This window comes from Cydia strobilella, chromosome 18 (assembly GCF_947568885.1).
Source record: "Cydia strobilella chromosome 18, ilCydStro3.1, whole genome shotgun sequence".
NCBI lineage: Eukaryota > Metazoa > Arthropoda > Insecta > Lepidoptera > Tortricidae > Cydia > Cydia strobilella.
Window position 1 is genome coordinate 10,099,227 of NC_086058.1, and position 24,878 is coordinate 10,124,104.

The 24,878-nt window shown below is 39.0% G+C and overlaps 1 protein-coding gene across 1 annotated transcript in view; it reads left to right on the top strand.

Annotated features, from left to right (window-relative positions):
* LOC134749204 (sodium channel protein 60E) overlaps positions 1 to 24,878 on the top strand; it is a 224,917-nt gene that overhangs the window by 79,800 nt on the left and 120,239 nt on the right. The gene's annotated exons all lie outside the window — the stretch shown is intronic.

A 24,878-nucleotide genomic window follows, 5' to 3' on the forward strand; every position in this document is an offset into this window, starting at 1 on the left:
TGTTCCTGAAAGTTAACTGTTCCAATAACACGACCGATAAGAGCCTAAGTTCCAAGAAAAGCTACTCTGAACAGTCTGAACGCACACTATAAAATATAAATACGTGTGCATTGTTAAGAATAAGAGGTTTTCCTGAATCACATTGTCGCATTATTGGATTCCGTTACGGCGTACCATTCTCACATCCACAGTCCACCTTTCCGTGTCCCATTAACCTTAAGTCCACTACAGAAACACCAGCCTTACTTGACCCCTGTTCAGTGATACTGACTTCATCAGACAATTCTACTTAGAATTGCCAGGGTCAGTTTGACGAGCGAATCACACGTGGGATCCGGATGGCGCCGTAAAAAATAATGGTATTTACGAGAATGTGTGCCGGCTTGTATGGCAATTATGTCTTTTGATTTGAGCGGGACGAGACATTAAACAATTCGTGAAATATATAGCCGTTGCCGTTGTATTAAAGCTATAACATGAATGGTTTATTGTGAAATAATAGCGATCATCGATGCTTAAACAAACCTGAAGAATTGCATTAATTTAAACCTTTACAAATTTTAAATCGTTATACTTATACTTCATAATATACTTCAATGGGACTTTAAAAAATTTCCTCAAGGATGTTCGTAAAACTATGCTATATTTTTACTACCCAATGTTTTTTATCGAAAGCCTACCGAGGCAGGCGCAGATTTCTAACTGGCGGTATAACGGAGTCCGCATGCATGGAGTCCAATAGCCCAGCTTTTCCAACCGATTGCCCTCGCTATACCTTCGGTTGCGATTTTCTGGCTGTTTTCCAACTTCTGCTGAATTGGCCGTCAGTTTTCTGACAGATATAAAAAAGCCCGGGTTTAAAGCAAAATTGCACAATCTACGAAGTAAACCTTAGAGTTGCTTTTTTTGTCTATATTAATATAAGTATTTATAAAAGTAGATCCTTTATAGGTACTTATATTAAAATGTTGGGGCACCTGATACGGCACGATACTTACATAAAGTCTATAATAGAAGGAAGAATAGAAAAAGGAGAGGCAGAGGAAGACCGAGACGTGCGTTTTTGGACCAAGCCAAGGAGAAAATCAACGTAGTGACGTATCAGGAGCTCGAAACAGTGGCAGAAAGAAAAACGGAGCGGCGGTTACTCCACCGACAAGAGCCAGGCTCTTAAGAGTTATGATGATGATATTAAATTATAATGCGTAAGTGATTTAATTCAGAATTAACTGAAAAAAAATTAAGTAACAATTATCTACCTAAGTTATAATGATTACTTCTTGGACACATCCCGCGCAGCAAAATCATGTTACGCGCGAAATAGACCGCTCGCTTTTTATACAATTTGCATGGTTGGTGAAGTTTTATTTTAAGATAATATGATTTTCATGTGAAGCATCGACGATCCCTCAGTAAAGTAGGTATTAGAAAAACTTGCTCGACGTGAAAGCTATCAATTTTCGACGGACCAATTTAAAGTTGATAAGATGATTCGAGTGGATATCGATTGCCAAACTTCGCCAACCTAAAAACTTTATTTATTGGGCTGGGCATCGAATGTAACTTTGTGACATACATTTTGAAAGTAACATCATAATTAAGAAGTAAAGTTAATAATTTTATTTATAAAGAAAATCTTAAAAAATAATAATATTTAGTTACATGTAAAAAATCCGCAACGCAGGCTTCGTCAGGTGGCTACAAATGCAAATCAGCAACATGCTTCGTCCCAAAAATACCAATGATGATATCCGCAACAGGCTTCGTCACTTTTTTTTTTAAATAAAATAACCGTCACGAATCGCACCTGGTTCAAATGTCCCCATTACGCTGGCAGCGTTACCGCGCTGAATGGCCAACGAGATCTGTTGGACCAGGTACGATCCGGACCGAGGGTCGCACCCCCTGTCCCTCAGCCGCCGACCCAAATCCCTCACAAAGTCCCTAGCCTCCACAGCCCAAGGTCCCGCAGTCTCGACTGCAACCGGCACAAAGTCGTACGTTGGTTCCAGGGCAGAGTACTTGGCATGCTTCATTTTGGCGGCATACTCCGCGGCAGTACCAGCAGACCTGACGGCATCATAATTATTTAACTATTTAACTATTTTGACTATTCTAATCGATTTTAACGTGACTCACGCTACGCCGTAGCGTCTCCATCGGCTTTCCATACATTTACCAGTGCCGCATCCGCGCGTCGACCAGAAAAAAATAACACCAGTTTAGCATGGAAAATGCAATGCAAAATTTATAAATTTGCCAGATTTTTAAAATTACATAATTTGAAAATGAACTTAATAACCGTAGTATTTTGGTGTTTTATTTGTCATATTTGTAATGTCCGAGCAGCAATCAACGTGACGCGCGCCGGTTATCCCCGAGCTGTCGCTCACTGCGACGGCGCCTGACGGATTGCTTATTGCTACACTGTCGAGAGTATGTCGAGAGCCCGCGGCGTGGATTCGACAAACCGGCGAATATATATGTATTGACAAAAAACTACTCATATACATTTGAAGCTTTATATAACATTTAACCCTGCAGATATCCGCAGGATGTACAAACATTTTAATGAGACAAGTGAAGAGAAATTTTGCTCTCAAGCTTTACGATTTGTTTACTGTACGAAAATGCCGAACTATAGTTTGACTTTCGCTCTTCTGACTATTTTTTGCTGAAGAGAAAGGCCGTTAAAATCGGAATTAATAGGTACCTACCTAACATCGCTGTTATGTTGCTAGAATAAAATTGATGCCGCCTTCTCAATTTGAAGGCTTAAAATAAAGTACAGTCAACTTAATAACGATATTCAATGTTGTGTTCCATAAAATTGTGAGAGTTGAGTACATACATCATTATAAAGCATCAATAAATATAATTTACACATGTATCTATACATTATAGTATACATAACATCAACACCGCCACAATGAAAGTATATATGTCGGTATTTAGTGGACACAGGCCACAGGTGACCGGAGGCAGCACCGCTTATCTGATCAGCCGCCAACGCTGACGCGACTTGTTGCGCCTCTTCAGACGACTCTTTTAACGATGGCTTTTCGGTCGCCCTCTTTTGTGTTCAGTCTTTATGATGGAGTACAACTTTAGTTTGACTATTTTGGAATAATGATTTATTTTAAATATTTATTAAAATTTACGCCTCCAAAACGTATTCCAAAGCTTATGCACCAATTGCACCATATTATGCTTGACATGGTATCAGGAATATTATGGGCTCACTTGTACCGTATTTAGTACGACATAAAACAGTAGAAATTGAATAAAATGGAAATAAATCATGTCTATACTAAATTGTTGCCATGTCATCTTACATCAAAAATGTGACAGTTACGTAGGAAGTGGCGCCCTCAATAATTTTCTACAATTTCTTGTCGGACTAAAGGTACATACCTGTTACCATTACCAATGCGCAATGAAGTTGACGTTTTCTGTATCATGTCATGCACAATCAGTGGGATCATAATACGGCTGCACCGCGTGTCAAAGAATTATTCGCTCTATGACAGGACTTTATCAGCCCGCCGGACGATATCGGCCTGTCAGTTGTTCGGAACTGTAAAATTTTTGTTCTAACTGACAGGCCGATATCGTCCGGCGGACTGATATTAGTCAGTCATAGAGCGAATAATTCTTTGACCCTTCGGGCCCCTTTAGATAACTGTTGACTGTTAAATAAAGATGATACCGTTCCATGAAGTTTCACATTTTCCCAATGCCGTGTGACCCGTGTGTTGTCGTCGCTCGTATTTCCCTCACCAGGAACAACCCAACCCAATACAAACGTACAAGCAATCTCTTCTTCCTCGGTTGAATAAACAGCACTCAGTTTTCCAACATTTCGGACTAAATATTCGCGAACAGCTTGGTCGGAAGCAGGGTGATGGATTGGCGACGTTAAAATAATTCCAAATGCGCTCAACACTGTCTCAACAATTTCCGCTGAATCTGGGGTGACATTCACATAGTTTACAGAGTAGCGGCAAATTAAAAGCCAAAACACAAAAAAAAGTTTTGGAAGAGAAGATAAAGAGAATGGTTTTTTTCGAGTTGTAATAGCGTTACTAGAATACGGGGTGAAATTTTGTAAATAATACAAAATATATTTACGCGACTGTACTCATTACTGTAAGCTTTTGCAATGAGAAGAGAGAATGAGAAGAACCCTGAAATTGTTTAAAAAAATCAGGCGTTCCATACTACTAAAGTTCAATTCGACACAAATTGGCACTAAGTGAATGGAGACTAGGACTTTTTTTTCCGAGTTGCTGCTATAGTTAGTAAAACCTTATCATAGAAATGAATGTAAATGCACTCAGCATTTATATCTTGTATCATCTAAAAAATATCAGCTCGTATATTTAGACGAATTCAAATTTCATTATTGTCTCTCGTATTTATTTACCGTTTCGTTCGTTTTGTCCCTTTTGCTTTGCCATATTACTTCTTTTAATTTATAATTTTAAGTTTATGTTAGGATTACGTCTTATGTCGCGAAAATACCATTTAGTTGAGGTTATACCGTGCTTGCAGTTGCAGGCAGTTTTAGTTTTGCCAGTAGTCGCTGGCGCTAGCAGCTGCAAGCTGGTTTTTGACAGATGGTATGGTCGCATTCATAATTATTAATTGTATATGGATTTGTTTGTTTGTTTCTTGAAAGTTTTTCTTTTTTTTCTTGTATACTTGTTTTTTTATTTTTGTTTGTGCTCCTCATGTATTTCTTTTTGATTTGGTTAATATGTTTGTAATTTGGTAGTCTTTGTGTGTATCTTTGTAATGTTTTAATATGTGTCTTTAGGTGTTATCTGTCGTGGCATCACCGAATGGGCCCTACAGACGACCAGCGCTGGCTTTATAGCTAGCATTATGCTGAGTTGGGTCCATTTCGTGATGCACACTTGATGATCTCTTCTTTTCTTGCTGTTGTTGTCTGTACATGTTCGTACTTGTATTGTGATCATCACGAATAAATGTCTTTTATCTTTATCTTTATTATTTTTATTGTGATGTCGCGTATTTTTTTTGTGTAATCATGTTCTAATTTTTGACGTTATGCTAGAGAACTCTATTCTTGCACCAACAGGAATATACGGCTTGGGCGCAGCGCCGCGCCGTAAGTAAATGAAATTAATTTCAGCAGTTTATTTTGAGCAAATCCCTTGTTTGTTGAGTGAGAGTATCTGTTTCATTTATTTCTAATGGATCCTATAGAATTCAGATCTGTGTTTATATTAAACACTGTGGGGTCGTAAACTAATTCTGCTTTGAATAAAATAGATAACACCTACTTAGTACCTACTTTCCTAATTAGATAAATCGAAAAGTTCATACGACAAGTTTTTGAGACGAAATTGATTGACATATAATTGCTAAATTAGAAAGTACTAAACAAAAAATACAAAGTCCCTGCACCAGTTTCATAAACTAAAAAAATAATCTATAAAACGGGAGAATACCAATTTTTATTTTATCCTTTTTGAAGACAGTTTGACTTTTTTTTATTAATTTTATTTTTACATTTTATTTTTAAGTTTTTCTTATCATTCTGTAAGCCTCGTTCCTGTCTGGCCAAATTGTCATGTCACTAAACATTTTTACGCTTCGGGTACAGGTAAGGTCTGGATCTAAAGCTATCACGATTTGAGGAGTTTGACCTCATGGAACCCATCATCAGAACTAGATCTTAATACAAATGTTTCTTCAGAACTTACTTGCTTGCAAATCGCCAAAAGAGAAATATGCGTTGTTAAAGAGTCCTGTTTTGGTCATCATAAGCAGTTACATTTCATCAAATGGCACTGTTTTGTGTGAAAGTGCTTGGTTTGTTGATGAAAGTACTAAAATCGCTATATATATGCCTATAAGTTTGAGGAGTTCCCTAAATTCCTCACGGATCCCATCATCAGAACTGGGTTTTGACAAAAACGGGGCCAACTTGGGACTATATTCATTCGAACAAAAAAAAAATTTTCCAAATCGATTCAGAAATGACGGAGTTCTGAGGTAACATACATACAAAACTTTTTATGAAGTCGGTAAAAAAGGAGGGAGTATAAGAACTGAGAGTATAAAAATCATCACGTTTAAGGAAGCGTTCGAAGACCGTTCACTGAAGCGATTATTGTCATTTAGGTATTACCAAACATATAAATTCTAAAATAATTGTATTTGAAGGAAATGCAAACCTAAATGAAAATTAATTATAAAAAGAATAGAGCAAATTTAAACTAAAAGTAATGCAATCAACTAATTGAATTTTCTTATTCAATTACCCGAGTCCAACAGTTCACTTTAGTTGGATCCGGTCCAGGCTCTTTACATTAATTTATATTTTTTTTTTTTATACTAGCTGTTATTGTATTTTATTTTATAATTTATGTGTGTGTTTTGTGAATTGTAATTGTATGTCACTAACCTTATTTCATTCTAAGTTTTGTTGTATTTACTAACACTATATGGATCAAAATGATTCGAATCAAATAAATAATTGAATTGAATTGAATATTTAAAAGAACAGGCTACTAATAAACGAGCCATTACTTTTTTCCGTACGCCAAAAAATATCGAGTGTCAGTCTCCGATATCAACAAAGAGGCTGATTCTGTTATAATAATTCGATATGGTTTTCATCTTATTTTGCACCACCGTGTGTCGTGTTATCAGGCATCTCACGCGCACTAATAAGTGCGACCTAAATGCCTTATGTTCAACAGTATCAACAGTGACATTTCTGCGGCTTTAATGTCTTATGTATGCTGCCAAATCATATCCATAACCGTAAGAAATTAAAATCTGAATTCAGGTTACATTTCGTCAACCCAAAGCCAAAGTAAGCCGCTAACGTGATTGATGTTGTACGGTCAAAGTCGTATCAGAACAAGATAAAACCACATCAAATTGTCAACAGAATCCTCCTCGAAGTAGCTGGAGTGTGCCACTTTAATTTTGGACATATTTTATTCACCGCGTCAGCACCACACTCCTGCCGCTTATCCAACTCAATGTTAAATAACTGAATATTTTTACATCAATTTGGTGTCAGCAAAAAACCTATCAGTTTCAAAGGGAATGGGTAATTTTAAGAAAACTTGTTCAGTTGCTGCTGTTAGCCAGCACACCGTTTGCAATCAAAAAAATACTTGGTGGATTCGCATTCATATGAATTCGTTTGGACCCAGTAGTTCTTTTCTTAAGACCGTTTTTTTAAACATGTCTAATACCTATTTGAACTTCTTACTCAGAGGAGAAACGTATTGGTATAATACTGGTTTCCTCTCGATGTTTCCATTCCTTAGGTACTCTTTGAATGAAAACCAACTTCGGGAATCACAGCCAATTTTGACAATTATTTGTTTTGCTAATAGATTCATTCTACAATTTTTTATATGCTCCTACCTACAAAGCGCAGATTAGAAAATAACTAATGCCCACCGCCAACTACATTTCACTCACGGCCAACCACATTTTACCATTGAACTGTACGCATACCTATTGACGAAACTACGAGAAAATTCTCGTTTTTTGGTTCCGGCGGGCTTGTAACTTTATTTCCATTAGTATAAGTTTGCATTTATGTCTATAGGTTTATTTCAGATGTTGAGAAGGTTAGTGGGTATGGGCTCGACTGGGGACTGGAAAATTTATAGGCGGACCCAAATTCAAGTAACCTCCGAGTCTATGGAAATAATGCATGCATGCCTGAGATTTATCATTTAATATTTTTTCGGGCGAAAGGGTTGAGTAAAAGTGAAGTATTTTTATGTACGAAATAGTTTCACTTTACATTCTCCGCGGCTTCGCCTTACTGAAAACTGGTTTGGATTCCCATTAAAAAAAAATCACCTGCCAATTAGAAACGGGTGGCTCACAAATTTGTTGACAAATATTTTTACTGCCGCATTTTGTTGATAATATTGTATATGTAACAAACCTTTTCATTTGTGTTTTGTGTATTGTAGCTGAGATAATTCGGAGGGCAAACTTACATTACATCCAGTAGCGCCTGGCAGACCGCGTGCTGGGCTGATGTGTGAAGATCCTCGGCTTTTTCGACAGCTGGCATATATCAGATAGGCACTGGGTTACGAAGGAGTCTTTGGTTGATTTTCACTTAAATTGCAGCGACAGAACTCGAAATATGAATTAGTTTAACCGGAGCGCGGCGCGGTGCGTGCGTTCGCTTTCAAAGGCAGGAGAAGTTTTTTTTTTCTTCACTAGGTGGCGCGTATGTCGATACCGCGCCGGAAAGCAGGGCTTTGGGACAAATGCAGTTGCCAACACAAAAATATCTTGCTAACATACATGAAAATTATATTCTTTCCTACTTGTGTTGCTTTGTATGTAAGAAAAAATACCTATTTAAATATGCATAGAAATTAATTATTACTTATCTGTTCCTCGCCGGAACATGCCGCTCACCTTAAAAGCACGTAGTGACTTTTAAAAGAACATGCGAAAGTTTAGCAAGATAAGAAACTTATACCTAACTTAAATGCTAACATTAAGAGTCGTAACGAATGTACGAATTATTCTAAGGGCAAGGGACAGACCTTAACTACGGGTCGTTTGAACAATGTGTTCCCACTTTTTAAAGTTACGACGCGAATAACTTGATCAGTGCCCGGATGGACAGCATGAACGCGCGCGAGTTTCCACTGTAACGGCGGCAAGTGGTCATCGCATACCACAACAACAATGCCTTCACGGATGGCGGGACCGCGATCTTGAAGCCACTTTGTACTCTGTTGCAGTTGATGGAGATATTCACGGCTCCATCTACGCCAGAAATGCTGGACAGCTTGTTGTACCCAGCGCCAACGCGTAAGACGATTAGGGTTGTCGTCGATCAAAGAAACGTCCGGTAGGGCCGTTAAGGGCTCTCCGATTAAGAAATGGGCCGGCGTAAGGGGCAACGGATCAGAAGAGTCCGAACTTAACACGCAGAGCGGACGACTGTTAAGTACCGCTTCAATTTGACAGGTCATAGTCTGAAAAGAGTCATACGTTTGCGCTTGTGTACCTATTACGCGATGTAAATGGGTTTTGAAACTCTTAACAGCCGCTTCGAATAGTCCACCGAAATGGCTAGCATACGGTGGCTGAAAATGCCAAGTTAACCCTTGTTTTAAGGTTTGTTGGTTGAGAACGCTCATGACCGAATCGTTACGTAAGAATGCGTATAATTCTTTAAGGTAATTATTACAACCAACAAAGTTACGTCCGCAATCGGTATATATATCTGTACAATATCCTCGACGGGACGTGAAACGTCGCAACGCGGCTAAAAAACCTTCAGTAGAAAGTTCAGAAACTACCTCGAGATGTACAGCCTTAACGCTCATACATACGAAAACCGCAACATAACATTTTATTATTTTTGCATTACGAACTTTATTAGCGCGAACGTAGAATGGCCCGCAAAAATCGCACGAAGTTTTACTAAATACGCGCGCGGGGCGCAAGCGAACCGAAGGTAGCATGCCCATACGAGGCTGGATGCGAGTGGGCCGTGCGCAGAAACATGGTATACAACGATGCACGCGCAGACGCACAATATCGCGACCCGAAATAATCCAATATCGCTGTAAAAGCGAGTTTTGCACGCACTGCGGACCGGCGTGCAATTCGTTTATATGAGCATCGTCAATAATAAGATTTGTAAGATGATGTCGTTTAGGTAAAATCAATTGATGTTTTGACTCATAAGGTAAAAACGATTTATGAATACGTCCGCCGACGCGTAATAATCCCTCACTATCTAGAATAGGTGCGAGACGCCGCAAACGTAAAGAAGGGGATTTATTTGACGAAATATTTTTAATGTCGTCATCGAACATTTGTTGTTGCGTAATGAATATAAGTCGTTTTAATGCAAAGTGGTACTCTGGTACGGTGACGTACTCAGGGAACGTTTGTATATGTTTTCTACATTTTTTATAGAAACGAAATATTAATGCCGTGACGCGAACTAATTTACCTAGCGACGAAAATCGCGTGATAAGGGTATCATCGTCCGGGGAAGTAGGCAGTGTGGACACACATGCGCAATGAACATTTGTTGATTCAATTTTATTACGTTTTTCCTCCGTTGTGTTTATTACCGGTTTTTGTATAGGCCAGGAGTCGTGACTTAGTTGGAGCCATGTAGGACCATGGAACCACAAGTCATTTTGTACGAGTGCGGCGGGCAGCAGACCGCGCGACGCCGGGTCAGCGCTGTTGTCAGGTGACGGGACGTGACGCCAGCAGCTCGCCGGGACACGGGACAAAATCTCACTGGTGCGGTTAGAGACAAACGTTTTCCATTCGTGCGGGGGTGACTTAAGCCACGCGAGCGCGACGGAACTATCTGACCACGCGTAAACTTGGTCGGGGCGAATGCGATCACCGTAAATACGTATTACTCGTTCTATCAATTTTGACAGGATCACGCATCCCATTAATTCCATTTTCGGGATAGTAAGGCAAAGCCGAAGTGGAGCTACGCGGGTCCGAGCTATAACTAAATAAGTTTGAACCTTGCCGGTATTGTCCGTAAGACGTATATAAACACATGCGGCATACGCAATTTGACTTGCATCTGCAAATCCGTGAATTTCGATTGAATCGAAGTCGTCAGTATTAAAAATATGACGCGGAAATGAAATTTGAGATAAGAGCGACTCACGAACAAAACTCGTCCATGAGTTAACTATATCGATAGGGATTTCTGAGTCCCACGGAACCTTTGCTAACCATAGCAATTGAATTAAATGTTTGGCAAACAATGTTACCGGAGATAATAACCCGAGGGGGTCGTAAATTTTTGCAATTTCAGATAGGATTGCCCGCTTCGTACTGGCCTGAGAAGTACTCTGTACTTTGAAACTAAATGAGTCTGATCCCGGATTCCATTGAAGTCCAAGGACTTTGACCCCTTTATCATTTTCCATTTCGGCAAAATGAACATTTTCGCGCCGCTCACCATGAGAATCTGGGGATCGCGTAGCAGCGAGAATAGCGGGCGAGTTACTTTGCCATTTACGTAATTCGAACCCGGCCGTGGCACAAATACCTATCAGCTCCTGCTGCAGAGCGAGGGCCTCGGCTGTGGTATCTGCACCGGTTACCACATCGTCGACAAAGACGTCATTTAGTAAGACTGGTGAGGCGTGCGGGAAACGCTCAGCTTCGTCGTCAGCCAGCTGTTTTATTGTGCGTAATGCGAGATAAGGGGAACTACTTACACCGAATGTAACGGTACGAAGCCTATAATCGCGCAGAGGTTCCTCGGGCGATTGGCGCCAAAGGATGCGCTGAAAGTCCCTATCACTTTCACGCACAAGAATATTACGATACATCTGTTTGATGTCGGAACAAAATGCAATGTTATGCACTCGAAATTTTAGAAGAACGTCAACGATGTCTAAGTGTAACTTAGGACCCGTTAACAAAGTGTCGTTCAAGGAGTGTCCACTTGTCGTGCGACACCCCGCGTCGTAAACTACGCGCGTGCGGGTAGTTTCGGAAATTTTTGACACAGAATGGTGGGGTATGTAGTAACTCGCGCCAGCGGGGGGGTTATCGTCCGCGAGCTCCATGTGGTTAAGATCCACGTACTCTTGGAGGCAAGCGTGATAATCCGCCTTCAACTGGGGGTTACGTTCTAGACGGTATTCCAATTTATGGAATCGTGCTAAAGCAATTTGCCGAGACTCACCGAGCGGCGGTGCATCGGGCTTGAATGGCAGAGCGACAACGTATCGCCCTGTTTCATCGCGCGTATGCGTCTTTTGAAAAAAGGATTCGCATAGCTTTTCTTCGGGAGTGTAACTCCGCATCTCTGGTACTGACTCCAGCTCCCAAAACTTCTGAAGGTTGTCGTTGTCGAACGACGTAAAACAAGTATGGCGTGGAGTCGAAACATTGGAAGTAAAGTTCACTTTACCTCCTAGCAAATAACCAAACACACTATTTATTGCGGTGGGCGTTCCAGGTTGACCCCTGACAATGCCATCGCGAACAATATCCATGAAAATGTCCTCGCCGAGTATCATATCAACCGGCTGAGGTTTATGAAATTCAGGGTCGGCTAAATCGAGTCCCTGCAAATGAGGCCAATCAGCGAGAGGTGCTAGTGGTACACTAGGCATTTGGCGGGTTAACTTCGCCAGAATAGACGCCTCTAATGGAATAATAGGATTTTGTTTGCCCTTAGGCGAAATTGAGCACACAAAGGTACCCCTAGGTTTCAGCGGCAAGTCGCTGATACCGAGCAGCGGCTCGCTAACATGTTGCCGCGGCAAATTAAGGCGTTGCATACACGATTCTGTAATCAGAGCTGCTTGTGAACCCCCATCTATCATACAGCGAATAGTAGCAATTTTATTGCCTTCGTAATAAAGGTCAACCAATGCTGTTGACAATAGAACCGTGCTAGGCAGCTTACCTAAAATGCCTAAACTCTGAGGTGCGTTTACGCCGTGGACTGCGGACGGGCTGCTCGTGCCAGGCTGCTCCGTAAGAGCGAGCGAAACAGCAACGAAATCCGCAGCTTCGTTGATAGGCGATCGCGGAATGTTTGATTCGAAATGAATCAACGTATGGTGTCGTTTATTACACTTACGACACTTAAAACTTGATCTACAATTCCTTAAGTCGTGCCCGGGGCATAAACAATTGTAACATACATTATTTGTTTGAACAAATGCAAATCTATCTTTGACTGATAAATCCAAAAACTGCAAACATTTACTAAGTGTGCATTCCTTTACACTTCAAGCAAGATCGAACCTTATTTGTATCGTCGTAAGGTCGACTTTGGGCTGACGCCGTACTAGTAGCAAACATGTTTATTATGGCTTGATTGACTTGAATTTAAATTTGTGTTATTTTTACCACTTAAGGAATTGTTTCGAGTGGACTGTGTATTAGAAACTGAAATCATCTGTTCCGCCGAAAGTTCGCGTTCGAGGAAAGTAATTAGGCTTTGAACTTTAGGTATTTCACTCGGGTTGGTTAAAGAACGTTCATATTCTTTTCGCGTATTGACGGGAATCTTACGTAATAATAAATTTAACAGAACGAAGTCCCATTCTTTAACCGGAAAGTCCATTACTTCCAACGCCTTTATGTTTTCCTGATAAACATTTAGTAAATTGCGGATAGCAACAGCTGACCGCGCGGAACAAATATCTATATCGAGCAACTTATCCAGATGTTGTGATGCAATAATGCGTTTATTGTCATAACGGGATTTTAGAATATCGAGCGCAATTGAATAATTACTTTCCGTTATGGGAATTGATTTAATCAGGTTATGTGGCTCGTTTTTGACTGAAAGTAACAAATACCTAAACTTCTCCGCATCCGTGTAGGCATTGTTATTGTGTACCAGCGATTGAAATAAATCGAAAAAGGCAGGCCAACCAGTCGGTTCGCCGTGATATTCGGGAAGCGATAGTTTAGGTAAATTTCGATAATCGTTTCTAAGCGTTTCGTTGGGGGTCAGCGCCCGACTAGCGCGACGCCTTTCCACGTCTACCTCCTTTATGTTATTTAAATGGATAACTATCGCGTAATACAAGTCATTAAAATCGTTACGAATCTTAATATTAGCTTCTTTGTTGAAACTTTGCAATTTAATTAACGCTTTTTCGATTTTAGTTTGAATCTTAGTAAATTTTCGCTGATGCACAGTTAAATCTGTGGTTCTAGAACGAAATTGATCTGTATTTGTCGCTGCGAATTGTAATGTTCTCTTTAATTCGTCGAGAATTAAATCTCGTTCGAATATGTCTTGTGTAATACACGATGTGTCGGCTTCAGTAAGGCCTTCTGTAGGGTTAGGAACCATTTTGCGAAGCAAAGATGGCGGAAATGACAATACTAAATTGAACTACAAACGTGTCTTAACGAAAAACTGGGTACGTAATACCGCAAAATACAAGAGCAACACAAACAGAGAAAGAAATATCCGGCTCGAACGGATCAAAAAACTATGTAGCTGAGATAATTCGGAGGGCAAACTTACATTACATCCAGTAGCGCCTGGCAGACCGCGTGCTGGGCTGATGTGTGAAGATCCTCGGCTTTTTCGACAGCTGGCATATATCAGATAGGCACTGGGTTACGAAGGAGTCTTTGGTTGATTTTCACTTAAATTGCAGCGACAGAACTCGAAATATGAATTAGTTTAACCGGAGCGCGGCGCGGTGCGTGCGTTCGCTTTCAAAGGCAGGAGAAGTTTTTTTTTTCTTCACTAGGTGGCGCGTATGTCGATACCGCGCCGGAAAGCAGGGCTTTGGGACAAATGCAGTTGCCAACACAAAAATATCTTGCTAACATACATGAAAATTATATTCTTTCCTACTTGTGTTGCTTTGTATGTAAGAAAAAATACCTATTTAAATATGCATAGAAATTAATTATTACTTATCTGTTCCTCGCCGGAACATGTATTAAAACTAAAGGAGAATATTTTGAAGATAATACGTTTTGTTTTAATTAAAAGACAGTATACTTGTGCCATGAATTTCAAGTTTTAACTGGTTTTGCAATGGCTGTTACTGCTGTTATGCGAGTCAGGGCACCTACGTACGTGTACGTACATTCATACGCATGTAACAGACTGCAGCTGCATTACCAACCGCTACATGGTGCATGTCTACAGGGACGCACCTAGCACAAAGACTTGTTTTGTACAGATAGCACTGCATTTGTCTATGTTGCATTCCACGGCGGAATGGAGGTGCACATTTTAGAAGCGAGAATTTCTACAGCATGTGAACTGATTTAAATATTTATACTAAGTATTTACAATCGAATTTAAACTGTTGTGAGACATACTAATATTAAATCATTTTACGAGAAAGGAGACCTAGGCTCTCCGAAACATGTCGCGCGAGTGACTAAAACAAGTGAGTCTAAACCGTAAAATGATTTAATATAAGTATTTACATTTACTTCCCTTGGTTTTATAACAGCATGCATAGTGTGCTATAATTTTAATTAGGTTATTTAGTGTAAATAAGTATAAGTACACTTACTATGAAGTTCTGATACAATTTGTGATATTTACTTAAGAAGTATCTGTAATGAATTATGTTGGTATAGTATTCTAACTAAACACTTCTTAGGCATTTCTGAGTCAAGAAAACGACTAGCTATCAACTCTGTAGAAGGACATTATATAGTGAATGAAAGAAACATAGCCATTTATTAACAAAGCTGGCGAGTACTTTTTTTAAGAACAACACACTCACAAGGAAAAAAATCACTCATCGCTTTTCTTTCAAAATTCTTTATTGTAAGAAAAAAAAAATATTTTCCACGAAGTAAGTATGATTTGAAACATACGTAACTATTGAAACATTTGTAACACTTCAGCCCCTCCCCAAAATTTAACCATATATATCATCGTGTCATCCCCTGTACAATAAATCTCCCAGAAGTTCTACCACAAAGAAGCAAATTCACCAAACGTCTTTTTAAAAGGCCTAAACGAATTTCCCGAAAAATGCAAATCACAGTGTACACTACGGGGTGGAACAAATGGATAATGCGACCCCATTATGACGCTTACACTTTCTCAACCTCATATCTCTTATCAACGCTAGGCTCCAAGAAAAACTGTATTTCGTAGACGTAAGGTTGTTTTTAAAATAATCTGGTTTTGATATGAAATGTTGTGATAAGAGCTTTTGGGACGTAGCGTGAGTAATGCGAAGCGGGCGGTCGTGCAATTTGTTGCAGTGTCAAACACAAACGTCTCTTTATACGGTGGGACGGATAAGATGCGACTATACTTATAATTTTGCAGATTCTCAGTTTCAGCGCTGAAATTTAGATGTAGCTTCTAGATATTCCTATTAGAGACTGGTAATTTTATCTGATAGTAGGTACTAACACAATCGAATCTACCTGTTCCTGATATGAACTGAGACGGCAATAATTTAATAATCTTATTTTTTTAATGTGTACGATACAATATGAGAATAGGTACTATAAGTGTAACAATGGCTTATCCTATCTCGCGTTTAATTTTACTTTTCTTTGAGCTATGATAATTTATAACATAGCTCTTCAAGCTTTAAGCCATTTATTTGACATCGATAACTTGTATTGACTGCATAAAGTCTTTTATCCCTTGGCACTGAAACATTCGCATTTATCGGCTGATGTAAAAATATTTTATGCACCATAATCACGTGCCGTGTACGTGGAGTTTTCTTTTAATTTAAAGTTGATGCTGGGAAAAGGCTGGCTGGAAAAATTGTGTACCAGGCTATTTAAAAGTTCGTGACAATAATAAAGTGACTGAATAGCTTAATCTTAGCAGACTTGTTAGCGACGTGCTCAAAATGTTTAGATGTTTGATTTAGATGTTAGCCAGGCGCCAAATGTTAAGTAAAATTTACATTATCAAATCTTAGAAGTAAATTCTATTTAAAAAAACATACAAGGAAGTAAGTGCACGAAATGATGCACATAAAATAATATTTATAATGCATTTAAAAATATCGACCGTGTATTACGATGTTTTTAAATTCAGTCCTACTTTCGGGTAGTTAATCATTAAGACCTAAACATATTATAAGGTACTTAATACTTATTCCCAAAAAATACGGTTTAAATGAACGCAATTTTAGTCACTCGCGCGACATGTTTCATGACCTACTTAGGTATATCTAACTACATAAATCTTTATTTGGCAAGTTGTATTTATTAAACAGGATAAAGACCCTGTTAAATATGGAAAGAAAAGCTAAACAGTTTTACACAAAGTTATTCGTATTTAAGTCACTAAATTCATCTGAAAACTCCAACCCTGTGTGCGTATGCCTCAATCAATATGAGCTCTAATGCCTCACAGATCCTTAGTACGATCGTGTTATTCACATCTACATGACTGTATTCACAGCCCATGTTTTGAAATTAAAACTCAATGGTATTATAGTTCCAATTTAATGTGCATATAGGTACATAAGTGCTTAGCTGGGCTTCAAGAATGAGTGCACGTCACAAATAAGTTTTCGTTTTCATTTTGACACAGGAAAAGCGCATAGAGAGTAAAGCTTCGTGTTGTAGGGTGCATCCGAATGCACCCGGGCCGTGGATGCAATTAGTCGCCAGCCTCAAAGGCACCGAGTGAAATGCATTTTGTGCTCACTGCAGCCACATTTGAATGGTATACGATAGTTGCAAATGTATATGCTGAATTAATACTACGGATATTTTATCTGACATTGCCACTGTTGTCTGTTATATGATTTTAACATCTACCTATCTCATATTATACTTTCGCTGCAAATTGCTTAATTAAAGTGGAGAATTTACAGCTTGAAATATGCTTAAAACTGATGTTTATTTATACTACAAAATAAAACGATTTAAGTTACAAGAATGTCAAATTATACTTCCAAACCTCATTAATACATTTTATAAACAATATTTGAGGGATTTATTAAGTACTTCTTTGTAGGTTAGTACTTACATACCAAGTTTAGTATAGGAAACTTAGGTTTTGATAAATTTAATTCATTCGCGGACACTCGGCAGAATACAAAGTGGTCACCCATTCAGTATCGCGTCCGTGTGCTCTGTAGCGGATCGCTACGATGGACCGGCAGGCGTTAGGCTTAGAACACACTGCGATTAATTTCTTGCGGTTTCAGTCTTGCAAGTGCGTGCACTTATGTATGAAGTATGCCGTATGACTTTTTGCGGTTCTGAAACCGCATGAAATTAATCGCAGTGCGGTATAAGCCACAGGCTTACCACGCATGATATGACATTATATAACGCTAACCTCTCGCTAACGTCGGTGTTAGATAAGGTGATGCGCACTCAACAGCATAAGTAACTAAGCGGGCTAGGTGGTCATAATGATAAAGTGTGTGCTCACCTCAAATGAACACCTCGCTCGCTTAGCAACTTCTGCTGCTGCCTGAATGCTGTGTATTATATCTTTCATGTTGTGAGCAATAAACTCGACCATAGTACCTACGCCTGTTGTGTCTGTCATGAGAAAAATTGCAGTGAGTAGTTTAATTTTCAACCATTATCATTATGATACATTTCATTACACGCTGCGCCAGTCCACTTTACTGTTAAATACAGGCCTTAATCTCATAGGAACTGTTAGAAAATGGAGTTGTAGTCATATATAACCTGTGTATTCGTGATACATATTCGACTACAAATGGTAGGACTCTAGAACTCGAATGCATAAACCTCGCTATATATTTGCTACTCGCAACATGCATTTGGGAGCGAGTCTATAAGTATAGGTACCTACAATCAGTTTAGATTTGTTTTGTCTAACCTTGAAAGATAACCTATTGAATGAACTGAAGAACCTGCTTCATTTAATTCAATCGAGGAGGAACGGTGGGGCGATAGAGCGATAATATCGGGACATAACACTTCCTGTTTCCGCTGACATGGCACAGAACAGATAATGCACCCCGCGGTGGCAGGTTAATAATAATAATAATAATAAGCCCGCAGGGCAGCTTGTGGCGAGCTGTTGGGGAGTGACGACCCCACGGACCCGAGTGCTCCAGAGAGTCGGTCAGGGTCTCCGTCTCCGGCGTGTCTTCGTCGGTCGGAGTGGACCCCAAGGGGACCCGCAGGACTCTCAGCTCTGGCTTGCCTTCATTGGCCGTCCAGAGGGGCGTCGTAAGAGCTATATACTCCAGGGGTGGAAGTGAAAGATGCATAAGACGCGAGTTGGCACAGTGGCTGTTAACAGTCACTGGGTAGAAAGCGGCGCACACCTCTCGACACCCCTGAGCCGCTCACACCGGTGTTGCTCCTGGTCGTCTTCACGACGGCAGTTTCAGGGGCCCATCTAGTCAGCGGCAAGTCACCACCTGCCGCGATAACGTGTATTAACATTGTTATGGCAGGTGTCCGGAGTTCTTTACAATAGCCCAGTCTCATTGCCCACCCAAACTTCAATCCATAGACCGGTATACTGTTCACTTTTTCTGCAATAGTCCCAATGCCTGCTGCGACCGGTTCATGGGTGTCTATTGTTGCGCCTGTGAACGGGTTCCAGCAGGCGTTCTACATGACATTAAAGCTCTCCAAGGGGCCTCTACGTGTTGGATCTATATCCCCACGCAAGCCTATCAAAAGACCGGGATTTATAGGCCCGTGATATCCAAGGAGATACAAATAATAATAATAATAATAAAATACTTTATTGTGCACTACAAAGAAAAATACATGTTACAAACAATGACAGGACATAAGTGAGTAGGTAACAACAGGCGGACTTATCGCTAAAAAGCGATCTCTTCCAGACAACCTTCAGATAGCGATTCACTGGCTAGAAATAAGTTAATGGGCAGTGCAAAATAACAAAGGTGTAAAGTTTACAAATCAAATACCTAAGTATAATTAATAACAAACAATGAAAAATAAACTACATAAACTACATATATTATTTAAGCAACAATAATACACTACATAAACCTACACAAAATACATAAATACATAATGAGAATTCAAGCAAGAGAAGAATAACGACCAGGTAGCGTGAATAAAAAGAAAAATATATATGTGTAAGTGAAAGGACCAAGACTAAGAAAGAGATTTTAAATAGTGTTCTTTTAGAAGTTTTTTAAAAATGGGTAGGGATTGAGCACGTCTTATATCAATGGGCAAAGCATTCCACAATCTTACAGACTGGAAAGTGAAGGATTTGTTGTAGAACTTACTAAATGACCGAGGGGCAGCAAGAAGGCGATTCTGAGAACACCTAACAGACAAAAGAAAACTAAACCGTTTTTTAAGGTATTCAGGAGTATTTGGAATAAATAAAGTGCGATAGAGTAGAGACAGGATATGTGTATTACGTCGGAAACGAATCGGTAACCACCTGAGCTGTGACCGGAAGCTGGAGACATGATCAAATTTTCGTAGCCCGAAAATGAAGCGAATGCACACATTTTGAAGCCGTTCAATCTTGTTCAATTGCTCTTCGGTAAGATCGAGATAAGAGATGTCGGCATAGTCTAAAATGGGAAGAAGAAGGGATTGGGCCAGCGCGGTTTTAGTGGAAAGTGGTAAAAAGTTGCGGAGACGCCTAAGAGATCCCACAGCGGCAAAAATTTTACGACCGACTTCATTAAGTTGCGGACCCCAGGAAAGAGTACGATCCATAATCACGCCCAGATTCTTTACTTGGGCCGAGTACGGGATCTGGACCCCATCGAATAAAATAGGAGGCAGACTCTCAAAATTCACCTCAGGTTCATTCATTCAGGTTGTTTACGGATTGACAGAATCTCAGTTCGTTTAGCAACGCGATGACGGAAAGTTCAAAATGCCCGTGTAAAGATAAATAAATAGTTTATTATTCAAGTAGGCATATTACAATGCGCTTATGAACGTCAAATAAAGCTACGCCGGCTCTAACCCTACACTTCTGCCCCGAGTGTGTGTGTGCGCTTGTCAATTTCAGTAAATAGCAACTTTTTCTACTACCACGTTTCCATGGCTACGCCAAAATATTTTCAACTGACTGTCCTGTGTGTGTTTTTATGTATGTCTATTGTCTGTGTGTTTATGAATAAAAATTATTAAATTATTGCGCTACATCATAGAGTAACTTATACTAGAGCGGTACTGTCATAGTAAATTTTGTAACCCTAGTAAATTCACTGCCATCTGTCGACACACTTTAAAACTAAAAATGAAGATTTATAAAAATACGATAGAATGTATTTAAATATGGATAAATGATTTTTTTTATTTGCATTAATTATTTTTATGATTTTGACCCATGTTCTTTCACTGATATTCGTTAAAATGGTTAAATAACAAACGAAACCGTCAACGCCATCTATACGACTGTAGGCCAAAACTAGTAGCGCCCTCTGAACGAGAATCAAATTTTCTTGATTTTCGAGGCACATTTTTTTCCTTAGACTGTATCCATCTATTACGGAGTGATATCTATCTTTGGCTACATATAAGATCCTGTCAGATAATTTCGAGGCCCTCGTTGTGTACAGTGTAACATATTATAGACACTGGTGACTGTACACACATTAATGCGTATACGGACATGTCGTGCGCACATAGATACTTAACTGATACGGAGTGGCATAATTATATGACGTGTCCGCTTACTGAAAAGGTTAACTGATTGACTCACCCACAATTTAATAGCGACGGGAATATGAGACCACCCGCGCGCTGATGTTTCGCCACGATTCTTGATGGAGTTTACCTTTTCCTGAACTTTGAACATTTTTATTATATCGGTGAGACGAATAATGACGGTGAGTATCCGATAAGTATACATAAGTACATTTATATACATATAGATGCGTACGTATGTATACTTATGTAAGACTGCATTGGTTGTTAGACAATATAATCCAGCGCTGGCATAAAGCTAGCATTATGCTGAGTTGGGTCCATTTCGTAATCGTGATGCACACTTAATGATTTCTTCTTTTCTTACTGTTTTTGTCTTTGCATGTACATGTGTTGTGATCGTCATGAATAAATATATTTTCTTTTTTTAGGGTTCCGTACCCAAAGGGTTACGGGACCTTATTACTAAGACTACTCTGTCCGTCTGTCTGTCACCAGGCTGTACCTCATCAACCGTGATAGTTAGACAGTTGAAATTTTCACAGATGTATTTCTGTTGCCGCTAAAACAACAAATACTAAAAATAGTACGGAACCCCTTGGTGGGCGAGTCCGACTCGCACTTGTCAGTTTATTTTTATTTTTATTTATATGTAATTTATTTGTAAACAACATATTTGTGATTTTGCTACCTATGAAATTAGTCTTGTGTTAGTGTTGTGTGATGTGTCGACCGACATGTCTTTAGAAATACCTATATATCTACTATAATTAAGGCGTGTCTCATTGAGGCTTATACCTTCATAATTTAAAAGCCATAAAAAGCTGTGTTTACGACAGCTACCAACTAGCTTATACGTTTTCGGCCCCTTTCTAATATTCACGTGTTAAACCCACGTGTTTTTTAGGGTTCCGTAGCCCAAAGGTAAAACGGGACCCTATGACTAAGACTCCGCTGTCCGTCCGTCTGTCTGTCTGTCTGTCTGTCCGTCTGTCACCAGGCTGTATCTCATGAAACGTGATAGCTAGACAGTTGAAATCGTAACGGTACGGAACCTTTCTTGCGCGAGTCCGACTCGCACTTGACCGGTTTTTAATTTTTAAATACCCTACCCTACTAGAGGCCAATTCGGACTTACATTGCAATACCAACTTAAATCATTTTATTATCGCGTTCGTTTCGCTCGTACTTGAGCGAAACGCACTAATAATAACAAAAGAACATAATATTGACATCAAAATGTACCAAAATCATTTATTTACATACAAGATATATACAGTGGTATTACTAAACGAAATGAATAACTAGCTTAAATCTAAAATAGGTCCTAGAGGCATTGTACCAAGGATGCTGGCGGCATTTCCTCGCTGTATCGCAATGCTGATACGTTGAACAAGGAAGCCGCCAGCTTTTCGGTCACTAGTTACGTCATCCAGACGCTTCGCGATTTCTACAAACAACTTGTACGCGCTGGGACCCCTTGGACCGAGTTTCTACTCCAAATGGTACAAAATGGTACTTTCTACCGAGGCTCTTACATTTATTACGTTAAATGTACCTAAGTTCGAATTGGCCTACATATCGTATTAAGGAGGGCTTAAATTTGATTAACAAAATAATCCAGGAATTCATTCAATTACATTATTCATTATCTTTTTGTATATTTTACAAACACTTAAGCCTGTTTTATCGTGGGGATCGTGCTAGGAGGCAAGTGCAAGTGATTTAGGTAAAACCTTTGACAACAGGAAATTGTTAAGGAAAATAGCGATTTTTAATCGACAGGCAATAAAAGAAAGAAACATTTGTGTTTACGTTGAAATAACATTTTTTGTAGGCACCTAATAAATAAAAAGAAACGTGGTAAAGATTTCTAGTTAACCCTTTCAAAGCTTGCATACGAGTATACTACTCACATACATACATACTTGCATACTCTTTAAACTAGGGAGGGTGCCACTTTCTTTAATACATACATACATACATGTTACTGTAAAAACCGGTTTTAAGTGAAAACGCTTTTCACTAGTTTTTGCAAAATGCCTTGGTGCAAACTATGCCAAGCGCTACCTACCGATTTTATGTATTTTATAATGTTAATAAAAAAAGTTTGGTGTATGTGTATCGTTTAGTTAAAACTAGTTTTTACTGAAATAAATGTTCGAACCATTAGTCAACACTAGTTTTCGCCAAGGAACTGCGAAAACAAGTTTTGCCAGAAAAATCCAAGACAAGTTTTCACAATGTGCCTCAGTGAAAACTATTTTTTTTTAACTAGTAAAACTAAAAACGCGTTTTCACCGAGGCACCTCGTGAAAATTTGTTTTGTTTTAACTAGTGAAAACGCGTTTTTACTGACGCGATACGGAAAACTAATTTTAATTAGAGAAAACGCGTTTTTACGGTAAGACATATTTTCAACAGTAGGCATAGGTATCTACAAAAACTTGCTTAATACCGATTTGATTAGTTAAACTCTTTGCTTCGCATATGAAAATCTAACTAGAAAGAAAATAGATACATGAACCTTTAGCAAAAATCAATATTGCTTATTGTGACAATCGGCTTGATTCGAACAGCTTGTAAGTAGTACATTTCTTCAACCAAAAAAAGTCACTTTTGACACTGATAGATCGGTATCGTATCGCTGTGACTTCTTAGAAGCATTGTTCGAACCGGGCCGAATGTATTTAGTTTATACCGCCGACATAACCGCAATTTGCCCGTTCATTTACCGTAGAATTCATAATTCATACCCATTAATAATATTTACCACTTCGGCCCAAAAGCTTATTAAATATCTAACAAATAATAATAACTCAATTTTAATTTTATATTCGAAATTACTCTACAACCGCTTTCTGATACTGACATAGGTACAGTCAAGGGCATAAATATATATACATTCCGCTCTTACACCTTAGACAATAAAGTCGTGTTGACATATTTTTGAGCCATTTGTCTGTATCGATATTTTTGCCTTCGACTGTACCGTAAAACGGGAAAGACGGGATGGCGGGGACAGTAGGGATGTGTATCCTGAATTATTTTTTGAGTTGCTACTTTAATTATTCACCATCACCGTTTGATTACCTATATTACAATGTGTAACAAAACAGTGGGGATCCGTTTAAGGGCTGATTCTGATCCACCATAACTCTGTCAACTAAAATTATATTACGGTGATATTTTTAGGTACCTATATTTTTACTTTTTGGCTGTAAATGCTGCGAAATAAATAGACACAGAAACAAACATACTTTCCTTTTTTTGTCAGACGGTGAAAATATATTTAATCTTATACATTTCTGATCTATTTATACGGATAATGGGAGATTTGCTATTGGTCATATCTGCTTTTTACCAAAAATTTATTGGAAAAAACCACAATAAAATAAGCTATAAAGTGCCTTTTTTACACGAGACGACCAGTAAAAAGTGTAATGGATTCGTGTTTGTTTACCGTGTTATTTATTCCATCATGAACGGGTTCGAAAGTGTGTGGAATGTATTTTAAGAATTCTTTTGGCAATACGGTATAAAAAGATCGTATTCGAAAATCTTTGCATCGCTAAGAAAAATCGAGGTAGGCTGAAGATCTTTAGTCAATATTTAGAGACACGTATTATGACGATACGGATTACCTTATAAAATGAGATCTTCACAAGTGAAACTTGAATAAAACAGACGGAACCCTTGTAAACTAGCCAACATAAAGCTAAACTAAAGGGTTCTTAGTAGCTAACAACAACGGATTCAATACA